The sequence below is a fragment of the Rhodnius prolixus genome, unplaced genomic scaffold (assembly GCF_049639745.1).
Source record: "Rhodnius prolixus isolate KJV_2025 unplaced genomic scaffold, Rpr scaffold_6, whole genome shotgun sequence".
Taxonomy (NCBI): domain Eukaryota; kingdom Metazoa; phylum Arthropoda; class Insecta; order Hemiptera; family Reduviidae; genus Rhodnius; species Rhodnius prolixus.
Window position 1 is genome coordinate 25,984,918 of NW_027411634.1, and position 16,015 is coordinate 26,000,932.

Here is a 16,015-nt window from a genome sequence, read left to right on the forward strand (position 1 = left end):
TCATTTCTTATTCGTTTCAAATTATAAAGGTAAGTTGACGTTGTTATTGGCTAATCGTAGGAAACCAGTTGATTTACATCTATTGGAGCAATGTTATGCATAAAAACGCTAACACTGTTCATTTTTCACCTTTTTTTTTTATCTGTATTAGGATCTTTATTCTGCTTTTCAGCTTATGGGCTGGCTGTAGCTTATCTATTCCCTTGCGCGATAATTCCACGCGATAATAGTCTAATAGCATGTGTTATATTTTGGCCATGGAATTTTCCAGTTATTTCCCTCTAATTATCTAATATCTAATATTTTTTTCTCATCTTGAGAGCTTTCTACTATCTACTTCAAGTTATGATCGAAGGAGCAAAGCATATTCCATCCGTTTAGGGATTCTGTTCTATCCGCTGATATATCTTCTAATAGTTGCTTTAGTTGAATAAAGTGCTAAAATTGTGAGTAACAATTGTGTAACCTCTGACTCCACAACTATCTCCTTGACTACCAACTACTTCTATCTCCCATAGGGTCTCAGATATCCTCTCTTCTCTAATGCATTTATCTTTTGTGACGTGCAACTTTCTTTAAACCACATTTCTTTCTATTGTTCTTTACAGTAAACATAACTATTTTGGTACCGCAATAAAGTCGAAAAACGAGCTAATATTTCAAATGAAATATCTTTCCCACAGCCCTTAGGCTGGAAACATAGTGGAGCTGCGAGCAAAGCGGCGATGATAGCGAAGAGCGAAGCGGCGAAATCAAACACAAGTAAACATATGGGACCGCGCATAGTGGCGAGCAAAGCGAAGATAGAGCAACTCTATCTATTTCTAGTTTTTGTTTTTGCCGCTTTGCTCTTCGCTATCATCGCCGCTTTGCCCGCCGCTCCACTATGTTTCCAGCCTTAGGGAGAACATATCTCGCTTTAATATCTAGATTAAATTTCCTATAAAATCCTATTTCCAGATAAAAGTTTTGGGTCAATCATACAGTCGCTAAAAATAAAACTGCAGCACATTCATTTTCGAGCTGTCGCTCAATTATGCAAATTCAACAGCACATTATACTCGCTTTCTATTTACATCATACATCGCCAGCTTATAAGATGAGAAAATGCATTATTGTGGCTACTTTGAAATGACTAATATGGAAATGATTTATTATATAATGTTTTTAAAAGCTTATTTAGTTGTATAGCTGACGCTAATGTCTTAGGTGATGGCTAATTTGAGTGCCATGGCCCGAATAAGCACAAATTTAACCTCAAGAGGTCACCAAGGTCAAAGTGCCATTTGATATCGATCACTATAACGGTTTGGTACATTTTTATTCAGAATAATTATACGGATGATAGGATTAGACTGTCGATTTATATAAATGTAATTGATTATTGTTTTCTGTATTAAATTTCCTAAAATTTATCGTATTAAATAATTTTGTTGCAAATTGTACAAACATGAATATTAAATAGATATAATGAAATAAAAATATATTGATTAGTGGTCTGCATTTAATTTCACGCACTATGCATACTTGCACTCCTAGATTAATGCACACCTGAACATTTTACCGGTAACGTTGTTACGTGTAAGGTGCGTTAACACCTACTTGCGCTCAAAGGCTTCTCCAGTGCATGGCCAGCCTTCGGAGACAGTTTTCTTGATCAGACTACATTCCCCCAACACCGGTGTAAGCTATAAGTAGCTTCCATAAACAGGAAATCTAAAAGTCGGCAGCTAGATTCAAACCAGAAAACTCCGCGGTCTTACTATATTATTGAAGATTAAAATTTGTTTAAAAAAAGTAGAAAATTTTAAATTGGGGCCTCATGATGGAGTTGGTAGAATAAGAGGAGGAAGGCTATCTAAAAAGGACCTGAAGTAAGATGTCGAGAGATGAATAAATGAGAGAGTTAAGAGACGGAAACCGCAAAGTGAAATCGATTCAACAAGTGAAGGTAATAAAAGTTAAAAGAATTGTTTGATTAAAATCTTAAATTGAAAGCAAAACCATTCGAAACTGTTGAAATGTATGAACTGTAAAAAAAATATTGAAAGCTAAATGAAGTAAGCATGATCATGACCACTTTAAATTGGAATATAGAAGCTCTGAGTAGTATTTGTGAAGTACAATGCTACGGATGTATAGAAAGGATAGTGTAAGAGAAGCGCATGAAAGGCTTTCTAGCTTTTCACTATATGCTTTCTAGTCCATAGTGGATGGTAAAGGATGAATGGCATAAGATGGGAGCCGTCAAACCGCGAGGCGGTAGTCAAGCTTACCCTTTATGATGATGATAAAGATGAATAAGTGATTCATTTTAAAGGAGGCAGCGAAAAGCTGTGACCCATCTTGAATGAAAATAACCACAATTTTTTTTTTCCTTATATCTTTCATAATAATATAATAAAACTTGTTTTTATCTTTAACAAGATCAACCTTTACTGTTACATTCACAGCTGGTAAGAAAAGTATAATTAAGTTTACTGTAAGAAATACATTTTATGACGTCTTCTGAAAATAAAAATGTTATTTTCAGCGAGCAGATAAAACGTCTTAAAAACTAAATAATTGCAAATATTTCAAAAGCAAAAGATTATAAGGGAGCTCGAAAGGGTGTGTTTTTTTAAATGTGCAACTCCAATTTTGTATTCCGTTCAAAAATGGCTTACAAATTTTAAAGTGAAAAGTCTGTGATTGGAATTTTACCCGTAAATTAATACATAAATATCTGTCATTCTAATGTTTGACGCTGTTAACTGGTTAGCTAAAGAACGTTACTAAAAGGTAGTGTGACTTTTAATTCATCCCATTAGCCGCTGCTGGCAAAGGCATCCACTCCTCGTTTTCTGTCCCAGATAAGGTCAGCCTTATCCTTCTTATAAAGCTTGAGGGTCAGAAAATATCTCCACAGGTTCCGTTTAGATGAAGCTGGTTTCAGACCCTTGTCGAGAGTGTAGCTGTAAAAGAAGAAAATATAACTATGCAGTCTCTTAAACCCTGTCACAATCGCTTAATTGCATTGTGATACCTCTGGCACTTGCAGTCCAGAGAAGGTAATATGCATTGAGCACAAGTAGAAAACATTTGTCCTTTTAAAAAGGCAAGAATTTTCCCTAATAGAAATGTAAGAAAATAAAACAGTTTTCCTCATTGAGGAGAGTTTGATTAATCTTGAAACCCCTGGGCAGACTTTGTCAAGAAGAGATTAAATGGTCTCGATGTTTTACAGCAATGCAGCCACTAAGCTGCGGGATAGGATCTTTGGCATGTTGTTACCAAACGAGATCATGTCGCGAAAACGACTGTGAGTAGAATCGGAACCTAGTAAATAAAAGAGTCTATATCTAATAGAAAATTTCAAAGGGAAGGTACTGTAGGTCTATATAGTTTTATATATACGTAGAAGCAAGTCTCGCTTTGTATTCCCTTAAATCTCATAAATCAGAACACTACTATAATTTCTTAAACTGTCATTAAAATATAATATATAGTGAAACAAAAATCCCAACATTTAAAAGATTTCTACGACTTATTTTTACGGCCTAACAATGTTGAAACAGGAGGTAATACACCTCTTCCAACAGGTAGAAAAGGTGATTGTTATGCTGTGGATAGGCGTACCCAGAACATGAGAAACGGAAGTCACAAAAATTGGAGAAGATATAGTGCCGAACCTGAAAAAAAAGTATGGTATTACAGAAATCTGTTAGGATCAGGTTGCTGTAAAAAATATACTTGTATATATTATATTAGAGCAGGCGAGTAAAGCTCACGCAATAGCATTATTAATAAATGGAGAACAACTACTTAGAAAAGTACCAACAACTACCATCTTCCATTAACAGTATCCATTAATTGTTAATCTTAAGATAATGAACCTTGCTGGAAAAGACGAGTACACAGAATGCAAGCTGTTGTTATGATAGGGATTAGTGGTTTAACTCAACACTATTTCCACTAAATTGCACGGAGAAGGGTACTGATGTAAAAAAAAAACTTATCTAAGCTTACTTATGTTTAGTAAGCACGCAATACAAATTACGCACTATTGTTCCAAAATAAATGTATGTATTTTTTCCCAAGAAAACACTTTATTTTTTAAAAGCTTTTGTTTCTCCATAACTTTTATCCTTCGCAGATGGAACAATAGCTTGTAGTTTTGAGATCACATAAATTGAACTTATACTATTTGAATAAGAATCTTCCAATTCGTATCCATGTGGAAGTAAGAGAATCTATACTCTATCTTTTGTTTAATTTGCTTTTGCAAATAATCAGCTCAAATTATTTGGGTGTGATTTTTCGGTTGTCTTCTACTTGTATGGTCAGGTTGTGATAAATCTGTTGCACTAGCCAGTTGTTATTCAATTATTTCTACTTATGTAAATCTCTGCGTAAATGTGGTTCACTACATTAAAATCTTTTTGGTAGTGTGTTAAATCGGTTTTGCTTTTTACTCTTCGGAGTAATAGGTTCTATGATTGAGGTAGTACAAACCAAATTTTTAAATTCTATTCCTTAATTACCATTAAAGTACCATTTAATTGGTGGCATCAATTGGTATCGGATTATTAAAAGGCTTTTATTAATTGATAACACAAATCCTTTTACGGTGGTTATGTGATTGTTTGAAGTATTCAAATGCAGCCACTTGAATCATTGGCATGAGTGGCTTTTTTTAAAGATTATTTTACATTATCTGACTCTAATAAGAGAACATTCTGTATTATTATAGATTTCCTATTATGAGTTTTTAGCAGAAATATCTGTTTGAGGCCCTCTGAATCCGAAAAAGTTGTTTTTTTTTTATTTTACAAAATGATCTATGTATGGTGTGGTTTATTTACTTTGAATAGTTTTGTTTCTTATATGATCCATTAAAAAATAACGTTTATATACATATACTGCCAGAATTATGGAGCCTCTAATTACTATTTACATAATTTAAATACAAACAAAACAAAGGTGGAATATTAGATAATGAAACGAAAATTAAATGAAGTCATTTAAATAATTTGCGTTATATCTTTTACTGTTAACTATATAATGATTTATAATTATATAAATACTAATTATAGATCTATATAAAATACTTTCGGTTGGCCAGTTTCACCCAACAACTTATTGTGGCATCCTCTAGTGGCTTCCTGAGCAAAATAGTTAATTGCTTGGTATTTGGATAAAACAGGCAAACATATAATGCTGGGTGTGGATTGAAATAAATTATTTGTGGAAGATAGAAGCAAGAATTGATAAAGTTTTCATGAACACTGTGCGCTTGTGAATACTTTATTTGTAAATATAGAACGAGGCGATTAGTGGTGACAGAGTTAGTGCTGAGTTTAATGTAAACACAACTATCGTCACTTAGGACATTACTTAGGGCAGCAAACACCGAGGGAATAAACTGGGGAATGGCACCCTTCCATTGTAAATATTCCAACAGACGGAAAATATTTGCTTGAATAATGACCATACTTTTTTAAATCTTATTGTTGCAATATATTATATTTTATTTTAATTTTAGGGACTCATTTTTCTTTGTTAAATTATACTTAGATTTTGTAACAGGTTTGATAAAAAATAGAAATCAAGATTATTTAGATCGAGTATTGTTAATTATTTTTGGTGGCTGGATTCATTAATCCAAAAAGAAGAAAGAATAATGCCATTTTCTGACATTGTTTTATTTTTGCCAAGCTTTCGACCTAGTTACAGGTCATCTTCAGGGCTGTGGAACATATTTTACAGTAAAGTTATAATTTACATTAATTTGATGTAAAATTAGTTTACAATAAATAATTTACCTTAGGTAATTGACCATTACAATGTTCTTTTTACATTTTTTATTTAACGTTGGATTTGTTTTCTGTCTTGCCTGCTTATGAACTGAGTGTGAAAGTTAACTACTTGCATATTTTTAAAATAAGATATACATAACAAGATATATTCGGCACTTGACTACAATAGAAAAGATGTCTTACCTTAAACGGAAATTCTATTATTCAGAGAGACCTATTTTTAACTAAAATTACCGAAGAAATTGAAAATTCTAATTAAAAAAGTTTATAAAACTTTATAAAAGAAGCTTGAATTAGTTATGAAAGAAAACCTGGATTTCATAAATAAATTAGCTGTCCTAACTTCTAAATAGAAAATTATCTACTGTCATAAAAAGCTATACTCAAAATATACTTACTGTAGATCACTTAAATTAAAAACTAAAGAAAGCATTTCAGTATAGAATGGTTTAATGAGCTAATATAATTTGAATTTTTTCTTTAAAGTTTTTTCTTTTTCTTTCTTTCAAAGATCAAACACGCAGTTTTAGTTCTAGAAGTTCTAAGGAACATTTCTTTTAACTCTATTTTCCAATTATTTCGCTTGGTGTTTTGCCAGAGGCAGGAGTATTTGAAGTTTTTAGGTGGCTTTTTGCTGGTTAGTTACCGCTTTCTCTTGTTCATCTACAGTTTCCTCTTAGATATTTTATAGATGTTATAATTTTTATTATTTATTTTTAATTTTTTGATGATGAGAAAATACTCTCAATATTTTAACCTTCTTTTTTTAATAGATGAAGTTTCTCCTTTATTTCAATTATTCCATTTTTACATTCTCTTACCTATACTTCTACTGGGCAAATGAAAGCATAACGAACTTCTCAAATTTTTGTTATCAAATTTCTACGGTATAAATCCGTTTTCAAGTCCCTTGAAAACCAAAAAAAAGTAGTTTTTACAAAGTGGTCTGTAAATGTTTTGGTCGACAGCAACCTAAAATCTAAAAACAAAGACAACTGGCTATTTAAAACTTTAGATAACTAAAACTAAGAAAAGAAACTTTTGGACAAATTATGCTTACTAGAATGTCCCATTTTGAATATTCGTTTTGGGTCCTCTAAGTCGGAAAGAAAGGATTTTACAAATTGATGTAGGTGTGGCTGTGTGTGTTTATGATCCAGTGGATCACCAGTGTGTATAATCCGCATAATTCAAAAACGGATAAAATTAGAAATTAGAATTGGAATTTGTTCAAGTACTGCTATCGGATCAGACATTTTACAACATTTTGGACAAAATAAACCAACTACCTAGAAATTTTACTTTAGTACGTCAACTTTCAGTATTTTTGGTGTTTTCTTTTTTTAAAAATGTCTGCTGCGAACTCAAAAATTGAAAATTAGTGCAATCGCTACGCCTCCTAAACTCTTACTAGTACAGTAAACGAAATAATATACTTAATATTTGTTTGAAATGAAAATCACTTATTAAATAATTTATTTCTATTCTTAACTTTTGAGATGGTTAGTACCCTCTTTTCTAACTGGAGTAAATTTATTTATAATAGATCCTGGGACTTTTCAAGAGGGAGCTTGACAATTACCAGAAATTGAAGGCAGTCCTGAGTGGGCTGGATATTGGGCGGGTTCGGGTGGAAGAGATAGCAATTTTCCTCCTCTGCCAAGACGATACCCACCGACCCATTCATGCTTGCATTCAAGCCTTTCCATTAAACGAACGGCCGGACGGACGGTATATAGATGAAATAAGAGGGCTCCTTTATTGAGAACGATCTATCACTGAAACAGCTCAATTAATGATTTAGTCACTGAATTCTAGTGAGGAACATGAATACAAGAATTAACCAACGAAACAAAATTGAAAAAACTGTTTGCCTAACTTATTACTAAGAATTTACTGAGCTTTAAACAACGCCAGATTTTTAAATTGAATTATTTCTTAATTGGAGTTAGTTGGTAATCGTGGCAAATATTATATATTAATTCAAAATAATAATAATAATATTAAATTACACAACTAACTGACTTGGCACAAACTGCCCTGCACTTACGCTGACGATACTGCTATTCTCTCTTCTAACTCAGACGCCACTACAACTTCCTCTCATCTACAATCTCATCTACACAAACTAGAACCCTGGGCCTACCAACTGACTCTGCACACACTGCTCTGCACTTACGCTGACGATACTGCTATTCTCTCTTCTAACTCAGACGCCACTACAGCCTCCTCTCATCTACAATATCATCTACACAAACTAGAACCTTGGGCCATGGAAGTGGAGAGTCAAATTCAATACTCAAAAGTGCGAACAGATAGCTTTCACTCTGCGTCGTAATTCTTGTCTCCCTATAAGTTTTAACTCAATTCCTCTTCCTTCTGCTAATTTAGTTCGCTACCTTGGGATGTACATCGACAAAAGATTAACGTGGAATCCGCACACTAAACTGAAAAGACTTGAACTCAACCGACGAAACAAATTACTGTTTCGGCTAATTGGCAGACAATCTAAGCTGACACTGGAACTTAAACGACTAATATACATTAGCGTACTCAAACCGATCTGGACTTACGGACTCGAACTGTGGGGTTCAGCCAAACTTTCTAATTCACAAAAGATCCAGTCCTTCCAATCCAAATTACTCTGTCAGATTACGAATTCTCCATTTTATGTCTCTAACTCCACCCTCCATAACGACCTCAAAATCTCATACGTAACTGTCGAATCTAAATCTAAATATAGAAAATTCTTTGACTCTCTTCCACTATGTAACAATCCTCTTGTTCAAAATCTTACCTCCAAAACGATTCCAGAACGTCCTCCACGACGATTGAAACGCTGTTGGCCTCGTGACAATCTCCAGTAATGTAAGGAACTCCAGCGAGAGTGTTGCCGGAGGGCAGCTTCTCTCTTCAAGTGTTCTTTTATCATATTCACTGATTGCATTATTTTTCTTTTGTAGATTGTGAATAACAAATAAATTTAAGTAATAATATAAAATTACACAAATTTTACTGGTTCATTGCACACAAATAAATGTGTAACTTTAATTTGAATACCAAAAAAATCTTAAGGTAATTTTGGGGAAGAGTTGAGTTAAACTTTTTTTAAAATGTTCTGTACTTAAATGGTTTTATTAAAAATAAATTTCAATTGCTAACAGGTTATATGTAGCAATAAAGTTTTACTTTTCATTATAATATTAAAAACAAAAAATTCTATAAATATTTTTATTATAGCATATCATATTGTTTTATTTGTTCCCATTTATTAAAATACTGTTACGAGTCTTATCATAGGAACTAACCAGCAATTGAAGTTAGTCTTAGAACAATACAACAGTGTAGTAGGTTAGTCTACTGTAGTTCTAAGAGATCTCTCAGCATAGCCAAGCGACCACAGAACCTAGACATGTCATAGTTAATTGGAATGAATCTCCAGTTATTGTTCTATATATTGATTACCTGTCTTTTACATTATTAAACTGCGTATTAAAATTTCAGTATATTATTAATGAATTAAATGTTACATGCGTCAAATGGACGTACTAGATATACATAATTTGTTTTAAAGTTTTAATATTCAATAGAGGAGTAATATTCATAGCTAATTCGTCCTGGCGGTAGAGTTATGAGTACATAGCATTTTAGTAATAATAATGCTGAAATTATTCATCAGGCTATTGGAAATAGGAATACTGCCAAACAGGATCACAGTCCTTATTCCATTTTTTCTCCTTGGTGGTTTATCTAGCCCGTTAAAATAAAAATATTTTGGGATCTCAAGATAATAAAGGGCAAAAACATACCTCACAGTTACAGGATCAAAATGTGCAAGACCATAAGAAGGATAATTAAGGCAGTGTAAAAGGAGATATCCTTTGAATTGGAGGTATTAAATAGCCTGAAGGTCCATGCATCATTGTCCTGATGTCTTACAAAGAACTGAGAAAAGTAAGAAGGTTTTAGAACTTCAATCCCATCTGTTGGTAAAAGCACAGAAACACTTCTGTTTAGACATCTCAAGAATAATAAAGTTTTTAAATTAATCTTACCGAATACTATCAAATTCTGAAAAAGAGAAAAATAGAATAATAATAAATGAAAGTTTGAAATAAAGAACAACATTGTTAGAAGTGTGTTTTACAAATTTAAAGAAAATATCTCCGGAAAGTAGCTAAAACCAATTACATCACAAGGAACATCTTCTAATAACATCTTTTGTCTTGTCCTGTAAATCTCTTAATACGCTCATTCAATTATTAAAAAATAATTTTGAATTATACATATATTTCCTCGCAACTCTAACTTTCAATTTTGTACATTATATCTTGGTCCGCAACAATATATTACCAATGAATCCTATGACTTAAAAAAATCATTTTATTAATCATTGTTTGATAACGGTAATGAAGATATAACCAATTATTGGTCATTATTCTCCTATATTCAGGCAAGTAACCTAGAAGATGATCCTGCAAACTGCTCTGCACAATAAATTTAATAAATTCAAATCAAAATCTAATTCCACAGACGTTATGAACTGCCAAAGATTAATTATTTATATAAAAGAGCTTTATTATTTATTTCCCAGGTTTTGATTGCTTAAATAAAAAAATAATAATACTTCTTTTTTTTTTGTAAGGCTGAAAAAAAATATTAACAGATTCAAACTTTAATACATCTTCTTAAAGATGGCAGCTCGTTTTGTTCTTGTTCATTGACGGCTAGCAGTTTTACGCTGCCTTCCATTCTATTTCGCTAAGAAAGAGATTAATGATTCGCTGAAATCAGTGCAAATTGATTGCACAACACGAGTTATTTGTGGCCAATAGATCGCCACAACTAAAATCCTGTGTGTTACAATATTTTCTTTATCATTATTAATTTCGTTCTGATTAATTTTGCTTTAAAACTAGGGTGTCAGTTGGCAGCTGTAGGCGTGTTAATAAATAAGGTTTTGTGATGAATAGGCTACTTAAGTTTGTTTGCTTAAAAAAAATTTGGTACGTACACCCATCCGTCTTTTTATTACTCTGTAATCGTAAGTTTAATTAGAAAATTTTCAGCTGGTACTGAAGTTTATGTTCTAAATTAACTCATGATTTAACAGCAGGTAATAAATTAAACTTGAGGTAGGTAAATTTACAGTTGGTTACTCTACTTATCATCTTATGACAAATTATTGAACTCACCAATTTAGCACAATACCATTTATATTCACGTCTTGCTTTGGGATTCCCTAGGGGATGCAGACCAGCTTTAATTCAGGTCATTGCTCTTCCATCTTGATCCTGAGATCACTACATAATATCTGTTTTACTTGCTACTCTCTCTGTCATGAAGTGGTCTTGTGTCTGGTCAACAGCAATACGCACTCTCAGTTCCCAGACATAATCGGAACAGATTAGCTTGTTGCTTTCCAAAGGTACACAAATCCTGTGTCATCGTATTGATCAATGATTAGCACGTTGACAATCGGTCAGTTATATTAACATCTCCAACAAGGTGCTCTCTGAACACCACAAACTTTGTTCGCACTTAGCATAAGCTGCTTCCCTATAACTTTCCTTAAGGAGTGATTAAGAAGCTCTGGAATGGAAGACTGGTACTACACTAAGTCCAGCATTCTTCGCCACCATGTCAGAACTTCAACAGCAGTTCATTTCCTTCAACTTCGCAAAGCGCATTTACACAAAACTTATTATCCACCTATCCTTCACTATAATGCCTAATCACTTTTCCTAAAGTTTTCAATTTATAAATATTCTTGCTTAGATCAAGTATGCTTGAAAGTGAGACCTAATATATACATGGAGAATCATAGCTTTCTTTCTCGATTTCTCGATCTCGTATTTGTTCATTGCATGTAACTGTTGCAGATTTCATCCTTTAATCATTTATTTCTCACCTTAAAAAAAAAATAGTTAATTTATTGGAGCCAAAAGATTACGAGAGGAAATGACCTAGAAACTTAGCGATAATTTTCTCTTTTTATCCATGTTTTCCTTTGTCCTTATTTCTAACTTGAAGGACTAATTATAAATATTCATATCTGTAGTTTTATAACTTTTATTTGAACCTTATTTCCAGGAATAAAACTATTAAGTTCTCAAATTTAGAGTGTTAATCAAGAGCATCCGTTTAGTTTTAGCTGCCTGCGCATTTTCTAAGAACGATTCTGTGTCTAGAAAGTAAAATAACATATTTATATTTGGCAAATAATTTGGAAAATTTGTGCATAGGGCATAATTTACAATCTTTAAGTTAATAACACTTAATTGTTGGCTTTATAGAGTATCTGATAACTAATCTTAAGAGAAGATTTCTATAAATACCTTGGTGAGTAGAATCAAATCAATCGATAAAACCTATATGAAGAAATATATCGAAAATCTCTTTTAATCACAGGGATTAATTAAACCCTCTGGTCTATATAGTATTCTCTATATTCCTGATATTCCTTTATAGGATATTCGGATAACACGGTGCCTGCTAACCGTCAAGTTCTTTCATTTTACTAAATTCTTTTATTCACGTCATTCAGTACATTTTTTAAGTGACGTGCGTTTGATATTCCCTTTACTACTCTCGCTTTGAACTCTTTCAAGAAATTCGCCAATACTATATAGGATATCCGGACAACAATGTACCTGCTAACCGTCAAAGGAACTTCTAAAATTTTACCAAATTCTTTTATTCTTTTATTTAATAAATTCCTTTCTAGTTTTTTTAAACAATTTTATGCGAACTATTGTTGCAGTTGGGGCTCCTGTCTGCTTGGGAATCTACCTTCTGCCAGTGTTAAGTGTTTTCTGCAATGCAAGTTTGAAGCCACCATACATGTAAGTTATAACATAATTAGTAATTTCAATTAATTTGACCTCGAAATAGGTTTGCGAGAAAGGTTTAAATTGAAATGTGTTTCTAGGATATCGATTTTCGACAGGCCACTGCTTTATAATTAATATATAAACACAGTTGGAAACTGGAAAGGTCAACGTTAATTAAAAAAACTAAATGATGCAGTTTAATATCTAACCAAGCGTTCACTTATACTAGATTTTTATATTTATCCATTAGAAGCTATGAATTATAAACTTTTTTTACTTAGTACTTCAAAAATCATAGTTAAATTAGATGATATAAGTCCATTAAAACTTGATCCCACAATATTTAGATTCCATAACAATTTTCTGATTCAAAGTAATAAGATTAATATAAAATCATAATATTTAATTTTTAAAAAAACAAAATTACTGTTTTAAATTTTTTTAATGAGTATTGGCAACAAGTAACTGTGATGCCACCTTACCAACTTTACCAACAGGTATGGCAATCATTCAGTGATGAATACCATTAATTGACAAGCTGGTCACGAAGCTGATAGCGCTTCAGTCATCTACGAGAGTTGGATGGTAGTGTGGTGATGAATAAACTTATTACAAGAGGGTTTGAAGTGAAGACAAGTTTTGGTAGATTCCTGCCCCTGCTAAGTAGTACCTGCTAAAGTTTAAGCAATACATTGCTGAAGTATTAGCAATTATTCTACAATATAGATTCAAGATGGCGTAATAGTTTACACCATAGGTCTTCAAACATATCTAGTTAGTCCTTATGCCATCCAGTTTAATAATAGAGAGATTATGAGGTGGATAAACGTGTAGTTTTAGGCCTGATGAAGGTTCTAGAGCTTTTGCGCCCACTTAGGAATTAGGTATTCCTATAACGCGTTCAGTTTCAAACGTTGACACTAAGTGGCCCAGATATTTCACTTCTTCAAAAACAAAAGGACACCATTTAAATTACCAAACAGGTTAGTCTATTGTAGACGAGTTACTAACCGTAGCGCTGACAACACCGAAATGAAAAAGACATCCCTTACGTAAGTCCAGCCAGGAATCGTTTTAATTGTAGCGATCGGCCCAAATAAAGATTCTGAAGGTAACATATATGTTTTATTTCTTTTTGAGTTGATACACTTAAATGGTTGCGTATTTCGTTTTCTCCGACTGATCTCAGAAAACTTTAAAAAGTCATGTACAACCCCACTAGTTCGGTCTTTCGTTCTAATCTACGACATTCTTTCGATTCCATACAAAGTATCCGATTTCTGTTTACATGCTCCGTTTTACTTGTATATTGACCTATAAACATTATTCTCTTTTGATTGGAATACTAGAAATAATTTTTATTTTAGTGGCAAGTATAATAGTAAAGTTCTGTCTTTGTTAGATACTCGGTTATGGTTGACATTGTTATCGTGATAAACCAGCTTTTAGCAACAACATCACGTACAACTTTTTAGATGGCATGAAAAGATTTTTCTTATTGCTCCATTTCCGCAATGTAAGCTAGCTTCAATCTCTTGTGTACTGTTAAGGAAGGTTAAAATGTGTTGTAAAAATTTAGTTTATAGAAAACCTTTAACTCAATAGATTGTCTCCTTTCACGAAAATGACTGCTTGGATGGTCTTGTGTTTTTGGAGTTAATAATTTATTTAATTTAAAAGATTATGCGTTTTAAATTAAGTTAAATTTAAATTCACTTTAATGGTTATAAAAATGATTTATTGGCAAACGTTATTGTGATTTATATTAATTATTTTAAATTATATGTTAATTTGTTTTTGAATATTTTTTTTAATCTTTCACCTCTCACCAAATGTAACACAGACTTGAGAACCCTTTTGTCAAGCATAATGCTACAATTATGGAAATTAATTATTGTTGCATTATTATGGACAATAATATACACCATTATTTTATTTTATAATTACCATTATACTTAATTTATCTAGAAAAGTTTCTTTTTGAACAGTTGTTGAAGATGGGTTAGAGTGAGGTTACGTTTGAGGGTAATTTATAGTTTAAATACGAGGGTCGTTTGAAAAGTCCGTGCAAAAATAAAAACTACTTAATTTTTTGGGGTAAACCTTTTTTATTTTTCAACATGGTCTCCTTTTAGGCTTATACACTTCGTCCAACGCTGCTCTAGTTTGTTGATCCCTTCCGAATAATAGGATTTGTCCAAGTCTGAAAAATAGCCATTCGTTTCTGCAATCACCTCCTCGTTTGAACAAAATCTTTTTCCCGCCAGCCATTTCTTCATATTGGGGAACAAATAGTAGTCCGAGGGAGCCAAGTCTGGAGAATAGGGGGGATGTGAAACGAGTTGGAACCATATTTCCATTAATTAAGGCGTCCGCAGCGTGGTCTTACGCTTTATGGAGAGGAAATCCAGTTTTGCTCAACAGTGAAATATCTTGGAGTGATCCTGGATTCTAGATTATCTTGGACTCCGCATGTCAAGGAACGTGCGAATAAGGCCACCTCTACACTTATGCAATGTCGCAGGGTGGTTGGTAAGAGATGGGGAATTTCTCCTAAGCTCAAGTATTGGATGTATACGGCCGTAGTGCGTCCCATTTTAGCCTACGGCTGTATTGTTTGGTTGAATGCTACTCGTCAGAAGACGCTTTGTAATGGGTTGCAACGCGTCCAGCGGCTAGCATGTCTATTGATTACCGGAGCATTGCAGAGTACTCCTACTGCCGCTTTGGAATTTATGTTACGGCTTCCTCCCTTGGATATTTTTCTTAGAGGGGAGGCTTTGATGGCCGCTCGTAGACTTGAGAGTGTCGGCACGTGGGCATCTATGAACCTTCTCGGTCGGAAAGGCAGGCTTATTAGTCATGCTGATCTGGTTCGAGAGGATAAAAAGCATATTGCAGTGCTCTCCATGCCGGGGGACTTCATCCCTGCGACTCTGGACTTCAGTAGGAATTATGGGGTTCAGATACTTGCGAGGGAGGAGGCTTGTGCTTCGGCTGTCGAGTTATCAACAAACGCCATTTCTGTTTTTACGGATGGTTCATTGATGGATAGGGCAGGTGCTGGTCTCTGCATCTGGGGACCCCAGTTTGGGTTCCAATGGGAACGCTCCTGCCTTGATCTTGGTAATTATGCATCTGTTTTTCAGGCGGAGTTGGCTGCCATTGAGATGGCGGCTACTTTACTCCGCTGGAAGGGATTTGCCGACACTGATGTTAGGTTCTTCACGGATAGCCAGGCTGCAATTAAAGCTCTGGCCTCTCCTAGTAGGAACCAAATTTCGGTCAATTCTTGTCATGCTGCTCTCAATTTGTTAGGAGCTTTGAATACTGTTTCGGTTGCTTGGTCTCCTGGTCATTCTGGGATTCCGGGTAACGAACTTG

The 16,015-nt window shown here is 33.6% G+C and overlaps 1 protein-coding gene across 2 annotated transcripts in view; it reads left to right on the forward strand.

Moving 5' to 3' along the window:
• Nucleotides 1–16,015, forward strand: part of Oct-TyrR (Octopamine-Tyramine receptor) — a 464,127-nt gene that overhangs the window by 25,051 nt on the left and 423,061 nt on the right. For both annotated transcript variants that reach the window (XM_074142584.1, XM_074142583.1), the window contains exon 2: nucleotides 12,562–12,643. The gene's annotated coding sequence lies outside the window, so the exon portion shown is untranslated. The remainder of the gene's footprint in view (nucleotides 1–12,561; nucleotides 12,644–16,015) is intronic.